At 34.1% G+C, this 21653-nt stretch overlaps 1 long non-coding RNA gene across 1 annotated transcript in view; it reads left to right on the top strand.

Moving 5' to 3' along the window:
- Positions 1 to 8449, top strand: part of LOC105524080 — a 37440-nt gene extending 28991 nt beyond the window's left edge. Inside the window, exon 2 of the long non-coding RNA XR_001003692.1 lies at positions 8048 to 8449. This is a non-coding gene — a long non-coding RNA (uncharacterized LOC105524080). The remainder of the gene's footprint in view (positions 1 to 8047) is intronic.
- The last annotated feature ends 13204 nt before the right edge of the window (positions 8450 to 21653 follow it).

Here is a 21653-nt window from a genome sequence, read left to right as displayed (position 1 = left end):
TATTTGGATATTATGCTTTTGAAAGTATGTTTATCTAGTCTTTTTTTTTTGAGTCAATACTTTGCATTCCACTTTTGCATGTGTATGCTCTCAAAGAAACGTATTAGATACCTTTCCTGTCTATGTTTATATTCTTTTCAAATTAAAAAAATACTGAATATAATTTATATACAGAATTGCATATATATATATATATATCATTTGATGACTTTTGATAAAAGTATATACCCACATGCATGTCCATTAATATACAGAACTTTTACACCGCTCAGGAAATCCCCTTGAACCCTCTCTATTCAATTCTTGAAATTCCCTGCCCCAGGAAACAACTGATCTGATTGTGTTCACTGTAGATTTGTACTGGTTGTTCTAGAATGTCATATAAATGCAGTCATACACTATACTGTACTTTTTTATGGGTTCTGCCACTCAGCATATGTTTTTGTGATTAATACATATTGCTGTGCTTATTCCTTTGTATTGCTGTGTACTTTTACTCAGTATAAGTATTTACTCAGGCTATTCTCAAAATATACAACTCTTTATAAATATAGTGTTTCTGTGTAGTGTAAGATAGTAGTAGAAGTTTGTTTTGCTCTATATGACCATCCTGTTGTTCTAATATCATTTGCCAAAAAATGACTATATTTTCTTCCATTGAATTACTTTAGTACCATTATCAAGAATCTACTGACCACATCTGTGTTTCGTTTGTCTGCTTATTCCAATACCATATTGTGGTAATAAGTGAAGCTGTATATAAAGACTTAAATCAGGTAGCATATGTTCTTAAAATTTTATCGTCCTTTTCAAAATTGTTTGGGCTAATCTAGGATCTTTGCAATTCCATACATATTTTAGAATCAGCTTATCATTTTATAAAAAAAAAATCCTTTTTCATTTTGATTGATTGTGACTAATTTAAAAAAATTGGGGAACAATAGGCACTTAAAAATGTTTAGCCTTCAAATCTAACAACAAAATATGTCCTGTGATTCTTTAAGGTCTTACATTTATAAATGTATGTGGTGTGCTTTTCAGTGTATTTTACAAATCTGTATTTAATTTACACGAAAATATTATATGTTTTTAATGCTAGTATTAATTGTACTTTTATTTGCATTTTCTATTTTTGCAGGTATTATATAATAAGTATGTCTTTAAATTATGTTAAATTTATTTAAAAATTCTATTCTATGCATTAGTTGGTGATCATTTGGGATTTTCTATGCACATGCCATGTGCACATAGAGACAGTTTTCCCTTCCATTTAAGTTTTTTAATGCCAATTATTCCATTTTTCTGCTGTACAGCACTGGCTAGCGCTTTTAATACAATACTGAAGAAAAATGGGAATGCAGGAAACCTTTTCTGTTGTCAGTCCGATTGGGGAGAACAGGAAAGCATTCAGTCTTTAACAATTAATGATGTTAACTATAGTTTCTGATATTGAACAATCATTTATAGCTGTCAACATTTGCTAAATACTTTCTGTGCATTTATTGTAAAATTACATAATGTTCTCAGTTATTCTGGCAATTTTTTATGGCTACATTGTATTCCGTGGGGTATATGTACCACATTTTCTTTATCTAATCCACCATTGATAGCCACATTAAGTTGATTCTGTGTCTTTGCTATCATGAACAGTGTTGTGACGAACAAATGAGTGCACGTGTTTTTTGGTAGAATAATTTATCTTCTTTTGGATATATATATAGTAATGGGGTTGTTGGGTCAAATGATAGTTCTCTGAGAAATCTCCAAATTGCTTTCCACAGATGCTGAACTAATTTATATCCCCACTAACAGCGTAGAAGGGTTTCCTTTTCCTCACAGCTTCACCAGCATTTGTTACATTTTTTTGCGTTTTTAATAATAGTTATTCTGACTGGAATGCAATGATACATCTTTGTGGTCTTGATTCGCATTTTTTCTGATTATTAGTGATGTTGACCATTTTCTCTTATGTTTGTTGGTCACTTGTATGCCTTCATTTGCGAAGTGTTTATTGATGTCTTTTGCAGACCTTTTCATGGGGTTGTTTGTTTGTTGCTTATTGAATTAAGTTATTTGTAGGTTCTGGATATGAGACACTTGTCAAATGCATAGCCTGTGAATATATTCTCCCATTTTAGGTTGCCTGTTTACTCTGCTGACAGTTTCTTGTGCTGTGCAGAAGTTTAATTAGGTCCCACTTGCAAACTTTTATTTTTGTTGCAATTGGTTTTCAGGACTTAGTCATAAACTCTTTTCAAAGCCAATGTCCAGAATAGTATATCTTATGTTTTCTTTAAGGATTCTGTTTGATGTTTTAAGTTTAAATCTTTAATCCACCTTGTGTTAATTTTTGTATATGGTGAAAGGTAGGTGCTGAGTTTTACTATTCTGCATATGGCTAGTCAGCTATCCCAGCATCATTTATTAAACAGGGAATCATTTCTCCATTGCTTTTGTTGTTGTTGTTGACTGTCAAAGATCAGATGGGTGTAGGTATGTGGCTTTATTTCTGAATTATCTATTCTGTTCCATTGTTCTATGTATCTGTTCTTGTAACAGTACCATGTTCTTTTGGTTACTGTAGCCATGTAGTAGAAGGTGGGTAATGTGATGCCTCCAGCTTTGTGGTTTTTGCTTACTATTGCTTTGGCTATTTGGGCTCTTTTTTGGTGTATGTGAATTTTAGAATAGTATCTTTTCTATTCTAAAATGTGAAAAATGATATTGGTAGTTTGATTAGCATTGAATCTGTAGATTCAATGGTAGTATGCCCATTTTAACAATATTATTTCTTGCAATCAATAAGCATGGAATATTTTTCTATTTGTTTGTGTCACCTATAATTTCTTTCATCAGTGTTTTGTAGTTCTTCTTGTAGAGATGTTTTACTTGCTTGGTTTGCTATATTCCTAGATAACTTATTTTATTTTATTTTTGTCACCATTGTAAATGAGATTCTATTTTTGATTTGACTCTCAGCATGAAGATTACTGGTGTACAGAAATGCTACTGATTTTTGTACTTTGATTTTGTTTTTTGAAACTCAACTAAAGTCATTTATTGGTTCCAGGAGACTGCTGGCAGAATCCTTCGGGGTTTTTGCGTATAGAAGCACATCATATGTTGAGAAATAATTTGACATCTTCTTTTCCTATTCAGATACCTTTTGTTTCTTTCTCTTTCCAGATTGCTCTAAGACCTCCAGTATTATGTTGAAGCAGAGTGGTGACAGTAGGCATCCTTGTCTTTTTCCAGTTGTCAATGGCAATGCTTCTAGCTTTTGCACATACAGTTTGCTGTTGGTTGTGTATCTGCCATAGATGGCTTTCACTATTTTGGAGTATGTTCCATTGATGCCCAGTTTCATGAGGGTTTTTGTGTGTGTGTGTGTGTGTGTGTGTGTGTGTGTGTGAAGGAATGCTGGATTTTATTGAAGACTTTTCCTGTGTCTACTGAGATGGTGATTCAATTTTTGTTTTTAAGTCTGTTCATGTGGTAAGTCCCATTTATTAACTTTTGTATGTTGAACCAACCCTGTATCACAGAAATAAAGCCAACTTAATTTGGTGGATTACCTTTATGACTTGCTGCTGGATTCAGTTTGTTAGTATTTTGTTAAGAATTTTGCATGTATGTTCATTTTGACCTTCAGTTTTCTTTTTTATCCTGTGTTGGCCAGATTTTGGTATCAGGGTGATGCTGGCCTCATAGAATTAGTTAAGGAGGAGACCCTCTTGCTCAGTTTTTTGAAATAGTTTCAATACAGTTGGTACCAGCTCTTCTTTGCCCATTTGGTAGAATTTGGCTGTAAATCCATCTGGTCCAGTGCTTTACATGGTATGGTTGGTAGTTTTTTTTTTTTTTTTTTTTAACTGATTTCATTTTAGAACGTGATATTGATCTGTTCGGGGTTTCAATTTTTCCTAATTCAATCTTGGGAGACTGTATTTCCAGGAATCTATTCACATTTTCTTGATGTTTAGTTTATGTGCATAGTGGTATTCATAATAGTCTCTGAAGATATTTTGTATTTCTGTGTTATCAGTCATAATTTCACCTTTGTCGTTTCCGAATGTCCATATTTTGATCCTCTCTCTTGTTTTCTTTGATAATCTAGCTCAGAGGTCCCCAACCAGTTAAGAATCAGGCTGCACAGCCGGGGATGAGTGTGGGGGCAAGTGAACATCACCACCTGAGCTCCACCTCCTGTCAGATCAGCAGCAGCATTAGATTTTCATAGGATCGTGAACCTTGCTGTGAACTGCGCACATGAGGGGTCTAGGTTGTGCACTCCTTATGAGAATCTAACTAATGCCTGATGATCTGATGTGAACAGTTTCATCACAAACCCCACCCACTTTCTCTCCGATCCTTGGAAAAATTGTCTTTCACAAAACCGATCTTTTGTGCCAAAAAGGTAGGGGACCACTGATCTAGCTAGTACTCTATCAATCTTGTTTATTCTTTCAATTAACAAACTTGTGGTTTCATTTCTTAGTGGCTTTTGTCATTTCTTAGTGTTGTTTTTGTTTTTGTTTTGCAGTTTGGTTATTAATATCTTAGTTTATAAAGTAAGTTGAAAAGAATTTCCCCAAAATTTATGTAAGATTGTTATTATATCTTTATTACATGTTAAATAGGATTCATCAATAAAACCATCTGGTGTTGCAAGTTTTATTGGGAAGGGAAGAGGAAGGTTTTATTTATGAATGTAATTACTCTAATAAAAGAAAGCTGTTTATATTTGCAATATGTTCTTGAGTCTAATTTGTTAAGTTATATCTTTCAAGGAATTTGTTTACCTCACTAAAATTGAGAAATTCAATGATACGAAGTTAGTCATATTTTGTCATCATTTTATGAGTGCTTACAAAACAATATTTAAAAGTTATTTTATTACTGTTAATGCTATATTTTTCTTTTTCCATTCATCATTTTACATATATCTTTTTCAGTTTTAATGTTCTCAAAAACCATTGTTGGGTGTTATTAATTTATGTAATTTTTTCAACTTTTATTTTAGATTCTGGGAGTACAATTGAAGGTTTGTTACAAAGGTATAGTGCATGATGCTGAGGTTTGGAGTGTGTTTAAACCCATCACCCATGAAGTGGTGTATTCTTCTGTTTAATGCTTTTTGTTATCTTTATTATTTCTTGGCTTCATCTAACTAGATTCAGTTGGTTGTTCTCTATAATCCTAAGATAAAATATCAGATAATCGATTTTAAGGATCTCTTTCATCTGAAGATAAGTCTTGCGGGTCTTAAATTTCTCTAAGAGTTCTGCATTACCTTTATTCCATGAATTTTGATAGACAGAATTTAAAAAATCATTCAATGAAAATATTTTCTAAAATTTTTTGGTTATTTGGACACATGCGTTATTCAAAACTGGATCGTCTCATTTCCATTTACATTCTATATGTACTTTGGACATTTGTTTTTTCTCTGGACAGCTCCCCTCTAGTATTGGTGGTGTCTATATGTTTTCTGTCTGTTTACATAATCAGTTGAAACTAGCTCTCCTTTGCCAGAATATTGAACTATATTATCTTACTCATGTGGCAACATGAATTACATTAGAAAGGAGAAACACTTTCCTCAAATGTCTTTGTTTTTAGTCCATTTAAAGCTGTTTTGACTAGAATGCATTTCAGTAACTTGAAGAAATATAAAAAATTAGAAACACCAACTAACAAAGCCACAACTGACCTGCAAACGAAAATTATAGTCTAAAGTCTATAAGTGTATGTAATCCTATAGATAAGTCCTAGTAATAGCAATTCCATACATTTGTAGTCACTAAAACAGACTGAAAGTATTGGTAAGGTTTATGTTGAGCTTTACCGATGAAAGTTTTTGTACTTGTGTTACCTTGTTCGATTTTCACAATAATATTGCAAAGTCTTTATTAATATTATGCTCATATTGCATATTTTTATTTCTGACTCACAGAAACAAAAAAGTCTTTAGTGCTCAGACAAGTTTAGAAACAAATTTTGAATTCAATTTTGTATCCTATATTTTTTACTTCAATTTGTAATCATTCAGTTCAGAGTTTTTCTCCTAAAATATATTGCCCATTTTACATGACAGACTTGGAATGAAAGTAAGGTTTTCTACACTAAATTTGTTTTTAAAAAAAATCGCAGATTTATCTGTGTAAGTTTATAAAATTTGTACCTTTTCAGAATTACTGTTCTTGACTTACCATTGGAGAGGTTAAATAATGAATAGCAAATTATTTTCCCTAACTCTAAATATAATCTCATCATAATGAAAATTTCAATTTGCTATTCATCAATAACCTGATATGATATAAAACTTCTTCCAAAGAGCCCTGTTAACTGAGTTTTGCAATAAATGTGATATTAATCACAGGTTTCAAACATGTCATGCTTTTAATTTCCCAATAATCTTCAACATGCTTGTACTCCATTTAATGTTTCAAAGGGAGAATGTAATGACAATTAGTTTTCAGTGACAGCCGGTAACTCTGCATGAAGGCATGAAGGTGAGTACTGCCTCTCTTTTTTTACAGAAAGCATCCATTGATCTCATATGTTTTGATTCTGCCAGGAACATTTCCCTTATGGCTGTCCTAAAAATAGAGAAAGCCTGACCCAACACTAATGTCCCATTCTATTTTCAATGCGAGACTTTGTTTTGTTTTCTTGATTGATTTGACTGGGGCATGAAATGTAAGCCTATTTACACTTGTTACAAAGAGAGGATGAAGGGTATCACAAACCCACAAGGGGACAGCACTGGTGTTCATGAAAAGATACACAAAGAGGAATACAATGGCTTTCCTCTTTCCATCTGTGTGTCAGTGTAGAGAGGCATGCTCTTAAATGGCTGCTGCTGCTCAAATGGAAATGGAGCGCTGTGGAGGAGCCCTCCTTGGTCATTAGGAGACCACAGTTCTGAAAGAGTAAAAGAGTTTTGGATTGTGGGAATTGTTGTTTGTTTTTTGTTTTGTTGTTTCTTGACTGTGAAATTTTTTCTAATATGATAAAGAGAAAAATACAATAAGAACGTTGTTTTCTCTTACTTTTATTTGGGAGTCATAGGTTACTTATTCCTCAATCTGGCAAAAATCATTTAAGAGCTATTTGTTTGTTATTAGGTGTTCATATCATCAAATCCGTTTTACAGTAATTTATCATTAAAACACGTAAACTATAAAACAGACGTGATGCCATTAACATCTAATAATAACATATTTTTGGTTAGCTTCTTTTATCCCCATCACAGTCCACTCAGGAAGCAGATATAAACAATCGTAATTATCACCCCAACTCCAAGATGCTTAGGAAAGCCTTCCTCCCAAACACATTATCCTATGTAAGACAAAGTCCACAAATAAAGTTCTCTATAACTTGTACACTATATGGAAATCTCTGGAAAAATGATCTTAAAAATATGTTTATGTCAATAAAGCTTTATAGTGTGTGATTTAGTGAAGACTTTTCAATACATTACAAATAAAATATTTATATTTTATTAATAATTTTTCTACTTGAATGAAAATAACAAGAAGTTACCTTGAATTTCTGTAAATGATCTAAAATTAAGGTAGTCGAAATGATGAACAATTGTTCTGGGGCCTTTTAAGACAAATAACCCTATAAACTCTTCAATAAAAGTTTTATTACTTTCTTAATAATTTTTCTACTTGAATGAAAATAACAAGAAGTTACCTTGAATTTCTGTAAATGATCTAAAATTAAAATCAGTGTGTAGCAAACACATATATACTCTTTAATTAATCAGATTATGTAGTCGAAATGATGAACAATTGTTCTGGGGCCTTTTAAGACAAATAACCCTATAAACTCTTCAATAAAAGTTTTATTACTTTCTGTAAATTAAATATAGGGTTGAAAGAGATGATGTAAGACCATGTAAAATTAAATTCCCAATGCATGATTTTTGAAAATGATAAGTAAAATATAGTTTAATTTCTGGTTAATAATTAATTTTGAAGGGCATAGGCATAGCTCACTCATGTAAGAAGTGCCATGTATGTAATTTACTCCCCAGAAATGAAAATGCAAGGAATGAAGAAGGGAAGGAGAAAAAGTGGGAAGAGGGAGGGATGCAGGGAAGAAGGGAAGATGAAAAGAAGAAAAATACCTTCTCACTCCCGCAAAATCCACTCCAAGCAATGGTAGTAGAGTAAAAACTCAGCTGAAAAGCAGTAGAAAGCAAGACTAAAATTGCAACATATACAACAATAACACTGACATCTGGCTGTCTTAGCCCAAGTATGAAATTATAGAACTTAGCAGATATGTTTAAATCTTACATTCTTACATGCTTCTTCCCGAAATTAAAAGGATAATATTGTTTGTGTTAGCTTACATGGAATACACATAAAATTAGATATTAGGTTTGTTAGGGACAATTAATTGAATTGATTAAAATAAAGAAGCTTCTGATCCATAAATATTCCTATCAGATTCCTGAATTTTGATGTCTACCTTTTATGAAGTAAATGTATATATTACCCACTTCCTGCAGGTGCTCTGTCATAATTACTTGCAAAATCAGTTTCTATTCATTGAATTTTTAATTCCAAGTCTTCAAAAATGTTGCAAAGATAACTGAATTATTGGGACATTTGTTCCATGGAACCAAACAACGCAGAACCTACATTTTAAGCGCTTAAAATCGGAATGGATACAGACAACTGTACATGTAAATTGATATCTAGTAGAACGTGTTAGAAAGAGTAAATAAGAAATATATCTAACTAGAAGTAGTTGTTATATCAGAGGATACTGTTCAAATTCATAGAGCTTGGGTGAAAAGTAAATAGCGAGACAGGCATTACTGATTGAATAGTTTGAGCTAAGTCACAGAGACTATAAAACATAAGGCAAGGCATATCTTAAGAAATGCAAACAGTTAATTTGCATTTATATATATGATATGGAAAGAATGATATAAAATATGTGAATAAAGACAAAGAATGGAGCCAAATAAGAAAGTTGTGGAGCTTTAAATAGCAGGCTTTTGGCCAGATATGGTGGTTCATGCCTGTAACCCCCGCACTTTTGGAGGTCGAGGCTGGTGGATCACCAGAGGTCAAGAGTTCGAGATCAGCTTGGCCAGTACAGTGAAACCGTCTCTACTAAAAATACAAAAATCAACCAGGTGTGGTGGCACGAGTATGTAATCTTAGCTACCCTGCAGTCTGTGTGGCAGGAGAATCGCTTGAACCCCGGCGGTAGAGGTTGCAGTGAGTCGAGGTCACACCACTGCACTCCAGCCTGGGTGACAGAGCAAAACTCTGTCTCAAAATAAGTATATAAATAACAATTAAAAAATCAAATAGATAGCATGCTTTAAAATCAGGGCATTTTTCTACCCCAAATCAGACTCTGGAGATATGAGAGCAGACCAGGGTTGTTTGTAAGACTTTTCAGAAGTACAAATAAAAACTTAGAATAATTTTCAAGCTTAGAGGGAAACTTTTATAAACATAAATGTGCATACACACATATATTTTAAAAATTTGCACACAGTAGGTAAGTAAATACAAATAAACACATAGAATCCAATATCAAGATACCTTCCACTGGAAATGGGTTGAACTATGTCTTTTCTTGTGCCATTTTTTTTCTTTCTCTTCATTTTGTCCAGCCAGTCCTAACCTTGAATCTCATCCAATCATTTGGACTGATCATTACGTACCCTGACTTCTGCTTGCTTTCTTACTGATGAGCAAAATGACTGTATTTTCCACCTTTAGCTTTGAAGACTGACTCTTTTTCTTAAGTGTTGGCTCTTGACCAACTCCTGGTTTTATTTTGGTATTTTTAAAATAATTAGTGTATGATGTCTGAGCTATTAATAAAGAAACGTTCCTTGCAGTTTTATGATACAGTTGAAAGACCATTAGCTACAAAATTTCTAAGTACTAGTTCTATATTATAGTTCTGCCATTAAGTAGCTAGCAACTTTATTTACAAAATGATTGTAATAAGGCAACCTATTAGGGTTCTCTGGTAATTATGTAATATATTATACAATTTTCTCAACAGTTTTCGCCATTTAAAAAGCACACACAGATTATACAAATACAACCTAGTTGTTTAAGTAAATAGTCCATATGCTTTACTCCAACCATAACAACTCTTCCTCCTTTTACTGGCCTCATGGTCTTTCTTTTCCCATGTTGAAACATGCTCTTATCTATCGATTTGAAATTAATACCAATTTCATTAACTAAAGCATGGCATTTCCTTATTTACATGTTTTTTTAACAATTTAAATTAACAACTTTTACATGTAAATAAAAATATGAGAGATACATAAACCTAATACTTTTTCCCTGATACTACAGTAACAAGTATTTCTCTTGCATATATTGATAGAAAGCATTAAATGTATCAATACTTTATCTGGAGAAGGTTCATCCTACATTTAAAATACATTTCATTTTGAAACAATTCCCTATTACACATTCTTAATAAAAACTGTCCATGTTTGCTTGGTTTATAACTGTGTGTTCCATCTCTCATACAACTTTTGGAAGCACTATTACAACCAATATTCAATATCTCTCACGGCTGTTGCCATACCTCCAACATACAGCCATTTCCCCTTTGTTTTTTTCTTTTTGTGTGTGTGTGTGGGTTTTTTTGGTCTGTTTTTTTTTTTTTGCTTAGTCTTAGCAGCAGAATTTTACCCTTTCTCTCACCCTCATGGTCTCACAGTTTCTGGGAGCACTTATGTGAATACTTTGGCAAAATTGTGCTCACAGCACCAATTTCTGTTCCACCTAGTATGGTCATGTAGGTCATTATTGAACGACAACCATAGGAATACATCTTTTCCAAGGAAAGATTTTCTCAGTTCCACTTGAGCCTTGTTTTCTGTCAACTCCATCAATCAGCGGAGACAGACTAGTCTCCTATTCACAACAGCATAGCCAGTTAATAATAAGCCTGTTAATGACTCGAGAAAAACACAGCTCCACCCTTTGCAGTTGAGCATGTTACTTACTCAAATCAAGCATTTTCTCATAAATAAAATAATGCCAGTATAAATGGGCATCATGAGGGAAAAAAAAGTGTGGGAAGTATTCTAGTATCTGAAAATAGATTGTAGATATTTAATCTTGTTATCATTATCAGAGTCACAATAGGTAGAAGGGCAATTGCAGATACAGTTTTGCATAGAAAGTGTTTTTCCTTCCCTCCTTCCCTCCCTCCCTTCCTTCTTTCTTTCCTTTCTTCCTTCCTTCTTTCCTTCCTTCCTTCCTTCCTTTCTTCCTTCCTCCCTCCCTCCATCCTTTCCTCCATCCTTTCCCTCTTTTCCTCCCTCCTCCCTCCTTCTCTTCCTTCCTCTTTCCTTCCTTCCTTCCTCTTTCCTTTTTTTATTTTTCTGTTGCTAAGCATTTTTTTTCAGTAAACCCTGATTAAAACATAGGGTAGTGTAATTTGTATTATGCTTTCACTTGATCAGGAATACATTGTCTGTCTTTGGAGATTCTGTTCATAAACCAGTACTTCTAACCCGTAAGCGAAAGTGCAATCAAAGGTCTACAGATTTCCTTACATATCAGTTTTGAGCCTAAGCAAGTCATAAATTGGAACTGTCTATATCCCTGTGAGCAAAACAGGTACTACAGTTACTTTCTTCATTTATTGAGGAAGTGATTGTCATAAACAGGGTCTTCACTCTTTTTATTCACTTACTTTATGCATTATTTTGATGTAAGCATTTGAATTGCCTGCCCTGGAGAAAATATTTTAGTGCTTTATATCAATATATGGAAGGGAAATATTTACTCTGCTATGCATTTTTGTTTTATGTATCCCTCAGCACACAAAAAATACTTTTTATGATGTTTTTCCATTAATGTGTTTGTTTTAGGAAAGATGAAGTTCAGCAACCATTTTTCTTTCTGCTTTGATTCATACATTCTCTAAGGCTCTTGCTTCTTAATGTAAGGTGTATTGATATACTGATTTAATATAGCAACAGCCTTTATTGAGATATATCTCTGCAATGCCATTGGGAGAAATGAACCAGCTAAGAAACTTGCAATATTAAAATCAATTAAAATTTTAAAAATGTTAAATTGCATGGTTATGATGGAATCAATTTGACAAAATGGCTATTGAGCAATTAAGGAAGAAAAAATACACGGGGATTTCATGTTTTTCTTGCCTTTTTAGCCCAGAATATGGTTTTCGTGTAAGTACTACCAATGTCTTCTATTAAAGGCTGAAGTAAATTTTTCTCCAAAAGTGATGGTTTAACCTTCCACACCTATGTTTAATTATACTTTTTAAGACTTTCAAATTTTAAATTGTCTAAGCCCCTGTTGCTAATTTTATATCTTAGAGAGGCACATTGACATTTGAGGGCACTAGGGGACAATGTAATGCATTAGTACAAGAGGAAAGGACAAACGCTATGCTCTAAATTATTGATAAAGATTTTAAAGGTGAAAGAGATGCGGCATAATGGGAAGAACTCCTATTTCCTTCTCTTCTCCTTCAGAAACTTCAAATATTTTAAAATGTTAACATTTCTCCATAATAACTCCAAGTAATTATTAGTGTGAGTAGTAGATACGTACTAATTATATAATGGAATTTAAATAAATTATTTATGGGTGACTAATATAACACTGAAGGTGAAGGTGGGTGAATTTTTTTTAATGCTACTTAAAAACAGAGTACTTAAAAACACATGGAAAAGCAAGAGTGCCTGAGAATATTTACAGTTATAAAAGTGTGTGGAGTGAAAGCCTACACAAACTGTAAAAGGGTAATTGAGTGTCTGTGTGTTGGGACTGTTAGCAAAGTCATTGAAAGGAGTTTAGACCTCACCTAGAATTTCAGTCTTGTGTATGATTTAAATAATGAGAGGATAACATAGATGTAGATGTAGAATGGTCCTCAACGCTCTGCCATTGTTAAAACATAGAATATGGTTTGCCTGTAAAGTCTTCAAATTACATGGAGGATGCACCATTTATGGGAAGAGTTCCTACTCAGTAAATTCCAGGCACAGTCATAAGAATTCCCTACATGCTCATTATGGTTGATTTTTTTTTTCTTCTCATTGTTGCAACTATAATCTGAAGATTGGTCCCTTCTCTTGAGGTTATAGTTAAGCATTAAGGTCCATTAAGGCTTTGGACCTTAAAATTTTCAGTCTACTGTTATAATAACACATATGGAGGACATGGAGTGCTACTTATTCTATGTTTATTGCAACTAAATTGGGAATGATAATTTGAAACAGTGCATGATCCGCAGATAGGAATCTGCTGTGTAGTGATTTCACCAGCAGTTAACAAACTTTTTGCTAGGATGACAGAAGTGTGGGGGGAAAAAATGGAAAATAGGGATCTATTAGAAAAAAATTGGTTCTAGGTAATTATTGATAGATCCATGGAAGGGAGAGGAAAAAGCATGTGATGAAGGACATAGGAATTTCAGATATGTAAAGGACAAAGGACAATGTCAATGATGATTATAAGACAGTTCATAAGTATCAATTGCTGTGATGTGGACACGTAAGAGTTTAGTACCAAGATGTACAACTGATAACAGGATAAATATTAGCAGATGTCCTGAAAAGCATTTAAAAATATAGAAGTATATCTAAAAACACACCAAATGAGGAGGGGGTAGCAGTGTATTCACTGATTTGAAGTTTATAGTCAAAAAGTAAAATGTGTCCAATTGATTCAGGATAAATGAATAGCCAAATAGTTAAGGACTATGTATGGAGAATTAAAAACAATCAGATATTGGGAAAATTTAGAAGTATTACCAAAGAAGAATTACCATGGATTATCCCAGAACAATAGAATGCGTGAAAGAAACTATGAGAAAAGAAATTTTTTAAAGGCACATGGGAGAGAATAAACAAGCCAGGTCAAAAGCTGCAGTATCATTGACAGTTTAGGTCCTGAAAAAACACTCATTCTTCCTTAAGAAATAGAGAAGTTGGGGATGCTTTCCAAGATAATGAAAACTACTTACCTGTCAGCTGAATACTTGAATACTTAATTTAGATTAGGGGACATAGTTGTTATTGTTTGTTTTCTATTTCTAATTTTCCCCTCTCCTTACAAACACAAGCATAGCTATAAGTCTATAAAATGCAAAAGGCTTCAAAAAATAAACTTGTGTCTCAGCCTCCTGAGTAGCTGGGATTATGGGTGCACATCATCATGCTCGGCTAATTTTTGTATTTTTATTAGAGACAGGGTCTCAACATGTTGGCCAGGCTGATCTTGAACTCCTGACCTCAGGTTATCTTGTCTGACTCAGCCTCCCAAAATGCTGGGATTACAGGCATGAGCCACTGTGCCTGGCCTATATCTTTCTTTCTTTATCTGCTACGTCTGTTTACTTATAAGATCTGTTTGTACATGTGCAATGTCCTATTTATCGTTCTCTTCTAACCCTATTAGAGATATGACTTAGTGTATGCATTTACTTCAATGCCTGTTCAAGGGAGAAAGGACAGAAGGGTAGAGGATGATAGAAAAGTGGCTGAAATATGCATACGTCAGCTCCTTATATTTTGTGCCCTCATTCTTGAAGCCCATGGAAAAGAATAATCTATTATGCATAAATTTCATTAATGACAACCTTATCACTCAACGTAAAAGTCACTGCACTTTTATTCAACATAAAAGTAACATAAATATTTTACTTTTACTTAATATTAAGTAATTTCACCTCTCTTATTTTACTTCATATTCTACAAGTATCCTGAGTTGTTGCTGTTTTGTTTTTGCTTTTGTTATTTTGGCTTTGTTACCTAGGCTGGAGTGCAATGACTTGATCACAGTTCACTATGACCTCGACCTCCAGGCTCAAGAGATTCTCCCACCTTAGCCTCACAAGTAGTTGAGACTACAGGTGCACACCACCATGGCCAGGTAATTCTTTTAGTTTTTTGTAGCCATCAAGGTCTCACTGTGTTGCCCAGGCTAGTCTTGAACTCCTGGCTCAAGTGATCCTCCCTCCTCATCCACCCCCAGTGCTAAGATTGCAGGTATGAGCCAGTGTGCCTGGCCATAACCCTTCAGAGAAAACTTTTTGTATAAAACTTAAAAGAAAGAATAACGTTAAATAAATACAACTGATGAAATTCTCTTGTTTCAAGCACACTACTCATTAATGCCAAACAATGTCTATTGCTTAGCCACTGAAACCATTAAGAAACAATTTTTTAGATTAATTTTCTTCCCCACTCCTAAAGTAAATCTCATGAACCATTGTTGTTTGTCAAAATGGCAACAGCATGTAACGGCTCAAATCTAAAGCTTTACGAAACTATGCGTTAACAAGTGATTGGCTGATTATAACTGTTTGTAGTACAGTAAACAATCTATTATAAAATCATCAATATATAACAAAGCTGTTTCAAAATGCCAAAGAAAGTGTTTAGGTTAAGAAAATTTAGAATTTAATTCAAAACTTCATAGTTCCTTGGGGCTTTCATTATTTCATTATTCATTATTTATTTAATCATCGTACCCTAACGGCTTTATAAATTAGTGCAGTTTCCAAATCTCTAGTTACTTTAGGATTTTTAGCACTTGTTTTCGGTACAAGCCAACTTCGAAATTACTATGTATGGGAATAATTGACAAGGACTTTATTTGTAAAACTGATGCAGGAGAACTTCTATTGTAAGATGGTCATGTCTAGCTGGGTCCCAGATTTTTTCCCCTTCACTCTTAATGCAACCTGACATTCCAAATGACTATAATATTAAATCAATTGGTTAACAAATACTAGTAATTCACTTTCAAAATTCAACAACTATTTACATGATTACCTCTGAGTTTCTCAGGGACACTTTCTCTCGCCTCTCGCATGTCTTAGAACAGGTTATTTATATCCAGAAAACACTGTACTAATTTCAAATTCTCAGTCTTTGTCATGATGTATCCAGCAGCCTTTTCTGCAGGAGGGCAGGAACCATTCCTCTCTTGTTTACCTCCATATACTTGGCATAGGATGGGGTCTGTATCTCCATAAGTGTTTATTAAATGACTAAACCTATGAACAAAGATATTTAACTATCTTCAAAAGTATTATGGTGAAAATAAAAGAACCCTATTATCTGTATTATACACATCGCTGTGAGTGCTCGTCCTGCCATAAAAGCATCCCCTCTCCAGGGTTGTACCACAATCTCTAAATGAAAAAGTCTGTCCCTGATCCTTTGTAATCAGTTTTTGCCTCTCAAGGCCACATTTTTTTTAATGATTGAAGTGTTTTACTTTGTTGGCTACTATGAAAAAGTGTTATCTAAAATAAACAGTTCTATTATGATTATTGTTATTATTATAATTATTATTTTGAGACAGAGTCTCGCTCTGTTGCCCAGGCTAGAGTGCAGAGGCATGATGTTGGCTGGCTGCAGCCTCAACCTCCTAGACTCAAGTGATCCTCCCTCGTCAGCCTCCCAAGTAGCTGGGACTATAGGTGTGCACCACCACGCCCAGCTAATTTCTGTGCTTTTAGCAGAGACGGGGTCTCACCATGTTGGCCAGGCTGGTCTGGAACACCTGGCCTCCTCAAGTGATCTGTTCTCTTTGCCCTCCCAAAGTGATGACTACAAACATGAGCCACCATATCCTGCCGAAACAGTTCTGTTTTTCTGTTTGTCTGTTTTGTTTTGTCTTTTACTAAAGAGCTATATAATTCACATTATCCTGGTAAAAACAAAATGTACTCTGGCTAACCTGAGCATTTCTAAACTAATATTGTGCCTTCCTCTAAACTCATTTACCATGCTCCATTCACACTGAACTCTTCTTCCCAGTACCATGCCCCACTCGTTTTAGTCTTATGGCACTTGCCCTTACTTTTTTCCTCTAGGAGAAATTACCTTTCCCTTGTCTCCTGCCTCTTTTATTTTTGTCATTGAAACTTAATTATAAACCTTTCAGTGGAGGCTTTTCGTCATTTTGCAATACCTCCACTTCTCTTTCCACCACATCCCTACATTCTGACTTTCTGCACATCATACTATAGTTTTTTTCTCTGAAGTTTCGTGTCAGTAAGTTTTCACTGAAAACCTTGCGTCTATCATTTGGAGTCTCTTCTTCTCATCCTAAATGAGAGAATGCATGTTTTCCACCAGGTTCCACAAAATTTACTAAGAGAATGAAAAAATGAATGGAGACAAGGCTCGATGAATTAACAAATGTTAGCCTGAGTAAGCTTGTAACTTAACTTCCAAACAAGAATATTGCAGATGATGAAATGGAAGTATTATTTAATCATTTCACCGTGTCAAAAGGCATAAAATTGGGACTGCCTTGGGCTAACCCGATGGCCCTTGGAAAACTGGCAAATATGATAACTTAAATTGTCAGTTCTAGAAAGTTTGAACTCTTGATGTGAAGAGTCCATTTTTACACCATTCATAAAACATTAAATTCAACTTTAAGCATTTAATAAAAGTAGATTATTTTTTAAAGGGCTGAGTCACATACATACAAAGATAGATTTTTTTTGAAATCTGTGAATTAATACAGAAACCTATTCAAGACATGCAAACCTATCAGGGTTATCAGTTAAGACATGGAACACAGAGATGAAACAAACTAGATGTCACACATATACACTGTTACTATGTTTAGTTAAAACGTTGTACTTGTTCTTAAGCTTTTATATCAGATTATTTCATAGTTTCAACAGCATCATGTGGTATTAAATTCATACTACTAAAAGGAATCCAGAGTTAATTTCACTGATACTATAACCTGAGAAGGAAAATTGTTCTAAAATAATTGAAAATTATTGAACACTGTCAATAAACGAGAGTAGGCAATTTTAATGCCAGGATACTCAGACACCAAAGAGAAGAACGAGAGGAAGAAAAAAGAAAAGAAACCCAGAGACATTTATAACTATAGACGCTGAATTGGCAGCATCTGTTTCTGCCAGTTGCTCATCACTGACCAACGTACAAGACAAAATTGGAAACACAATTGATATTGATAGGTGCTCGTCGCTGAAGGGGAATTGTGCTGCTTGAAGTAAATGATAAAGAAATTAAGGGCACAGCCCTAGAAGTGTTACCTCATTACCTTCTGTAGTGCTATATACAATTTTACAGAAGAGTTGTCCTTTGACTTAGTGTGGTTGAGTGCCTTTCACATATGACTGAATGGAAATAATGGATTTTTCATTTTCAATTTACAAGTATCAGGATGGCATAAACTTCAAAGAAAAAAATATTCAGAAATATCACTCAACAGATAGGCTACTTATAAGTTAAAGGAGATGGTAATTATGACAAGAAAAATGTAGTCTGATTGAAAGATATAGGAGTGGTGTGAAGACGACCATCCCAGAAGCATTTAAACCCAGAGAGATAAACTTGCCCACAATGGTAATCAGTTGTCGCAGGAATCAAGAGCCAGGTGCTGTTTGGGCACTGAGAAGACACCAAATGGTGAAAAGACAAAACATACAAATGACTTCTGTGTTCAAATAGAAGAATAAAATAAGTAAATAATTAAAATAAAGAATGTGTCCTGCACACAGATAAGGGGTGAGGCAGTAAACATTTTAAAAAGAGCAGTCAGGAATAGGGTCAGTACAAAGTAGATATATGAACAAAATTCTCACTGAAAGAGATAAGGAAAACAACCAGGCAGAGAGTTGAGGCTTTCTAGGCGAAGGGAACAAGAAGTAACAAATCCATGTGGCAGATACAATCAAGTACTAGGTGAAATCAAGAAGTAAGCTGCCAGCCTGGGTGCAGAGAAGTGAAGGAGAATGTTTGCATTGTTTTTCACACTGCTATGAATATACTACGTGAAACTAGTAATTTATACAGGATGGAGGTTGAATTGACTCACAGTTCTGCATGGCTGGGGAGACCTCAGGAAACTTACAATCATGGTGGAAGGGGAATCAGGCATGTCTTACATGGCAGAAAGAGTGTGAGCATGCAGGAAAAACTACCACTTATAAAACTCTCAGATCTCATGAGAATTCACTAACTGTCATAACAGCATGGGGGAAACTGCCCCATAATCCAGTCACTCCCGTCCCTCGACACATGAAGATTACAATTTGAGATGAGATTTGAGTGGGGACACAGAACCAAACCACATCAGAGAGAAAGGAAGTAGTTGATGAGGTCTTCAAGAAAGTTCAGAAACTGGATTTGGAACAGAATTGGAGTATTCCAACCAGAGTCCTGACAAAAGATTATGTGCTTTAATTCAAAATATTCCTCATTGCTGTGTTGAAAATTAAACATAGAATATATGTTTTAAATAAGAAAAAAAAAAACAGAAACCACTAGAAAGTTTTTTGATCGTCCAGGAAAAGTGGAAATTTGCCTTACTAGATGATCTTGTTATACCAGCCTTATTCTATACGGTGATTTTTATACATTGCTCTTTCCTCCTTGTTAACATTTTCTTTTGGAATTGTTGGATCTCTGGTCATTAATGAGATAGTATAATATTTATAGTTTCTTGTACTGCTTTCTTCTGGTTTTTCTATTATTATACAAGACATATAAAATTAGTTTCAGATTTTTTCTTTTTTATTTTCTGAAATAATTTATTAAAAATTGGAGTGACTTTCTCAAGACTTTTTGATAAAAATCACTTCCGAAATCATCTGAATTTTTTATCCTTTTTGTGGAAATATTTTAAAGGCTTGAAAACAATTTCCTGTTTCATCCTGAGCCAGTTTTAGTAGGTTATAGTTTATAATATTTTAAGCATTTTATCTTATTTTAAATTCATTCACCCATTTTTACAGCATTCTTTTCATATATTTGATCTGTTTTACTTACAATCCTCCCTCTTTCCTACCTAATATTTTCTATTTATGTAAACATTTCTGTCTTATCAAAATTTTCTCTTGCCTATTTATCCATTTTCAAACATCTGTTGAATATTTTTTAACATATTTTCATATATATTAATAAATACTTTATTTTAGTTTATTGTTTTAATTAATGGGTTAATATCGTTATTTTCTTTTTTCAAAATTATGTTAGATATTTAGCTTACTAATATTTGGCCACTTTATTAAATAATTGAAAAATAATTTACTTCTATTTCCATATTCACTGCATCCCACAGATTCAGATAATGTAATTCTAATTTCTACTAATTTCTAGTATGACTTGTTAAATATTTGAAAATAAAAATAACTTGTAGGCCGTGTGTGATGGTTCACGCTTGTACTTCTAGCACTTTGAGAGGCTGATGCAGGTGGATTGCTTGAATACAGGCATTTGAGACCAGACTGGGCAACATGGCGAAACCTCATCTCTATAAATAAGTAAATAACTTAGTTTGTCTCATCCTAACATATTCCGAATTAACATACACGTTAATACAAATAAAATCTGCAAAATTTACAATGAGATACAACTATACATCTATACAAATGGCTTTTTAAAAAGAAAGAGACTATTGACATTATCAGGTTTTGGTGAGAATCCAGAGAAACTGGAAGTTCATACGTCGTTGTGAAGAATAATAACTTTGCAGTAACTTCAGAAAGAAGTTTGGCAGTTTATAACATAATCATACATGTGCCCTGTGATCCAGCCACTCTGCTCCTAGATAGTAGTTGTATATTAATTGGATATAATTATAGAAATTATAAATAATTATTAATCATATAAAGAAAAACTTATGTTTACATTAAAAAATTTAGTGGATTTTTTTGTTTGCTTCTTTTTGTTTTTTGAGATGGAGTCTTGCTCTGTCACCCAGGCTGGATGGAGTGCAATGCCGTGATCTCAGCTCACTGCAATCTCCACCTCCTGGGTTCAAGCAATTCTTCTGCATCAGCCTACCTAGTGAATAGCTGGGGTTACAGGTAACCACCACCATGCCTGGCTAATTTTTGTATTTTGGTAGAGACTGGGTTTGCCATATTGGCCAGGCTGGTCTCCAACTTCTGACTTCAAGTGATCTGCCCACCTCGACCTCCTAAAGTGCTGAGATTACAGGCTTGAGCCACCATGCCCTGCCTTTTAGTTAATTTTATAGTGGCATCATCCATCACCAAAAATTGGACACAACAAAGAGATTTTGAAGGTGAATAGATAAGCAATCTGCAATTTATGACACAATAAAATATGACTCAGCAATAAAATGTGATAAACTGAATATTCAGACAGCAAAATGATAAATAATTTTACTTATGCTGGTAAGGTAGCAAATTCAAAAGTCTAGATACTAAATAATTTTATTTATATGTCATTCTGGAAAGTCAAAACTATAGGAACAGAAAATGTCCTTGCGAACTGTGAAAGAGTATTGTTAGAGTGCATGCTTCAGTTTGTTTTAGTTTTACAGTAATGGATTATTCAGGGTTCTTCAGAGGAACAGAACTGATAGGACAGACCTATATATGAAAGGAATTTTATTAAGGAGGATTGGCTCACACGATCACAAGGCAAAGTCCCTTGTTTGGTCATCTGCAAGCTATTACCTCTCATAGGACATAGAAAGAAGCCAGTAGTGGCTCAGTCTAAGTTCCAAAGCCTGAAAAGGAGGGAAGTCAACACTGAAGCCCTCAGTCTGTGGCCGAAGGCACGAGAGCCCATGGCAATCCACTGACATAAGTCCAAGAGTCCAAAGGTCGAAGAATCTGGAATT

This window comes from Colobus angolensis, unplaced genomic scaffold (genome assembly GCF_000951035.1).
Source record: "Colobus angolensis palliatus isolate OR3802 unplaced genomic scaffold, Cang.pa_1.0 Scaffold489, whole genome shotgun sequence".
Taxonomy (NCBI): Eukaryota; Metazoa; Chordata; class Mammalia; order Primates; family Cercopithecidae; genus Colobus; species Colobus angolensis.
Note: the sequence above shows the minus strand (reverse complement) of the source record. Positions and strands in the feature narration are given on the sequence as shown.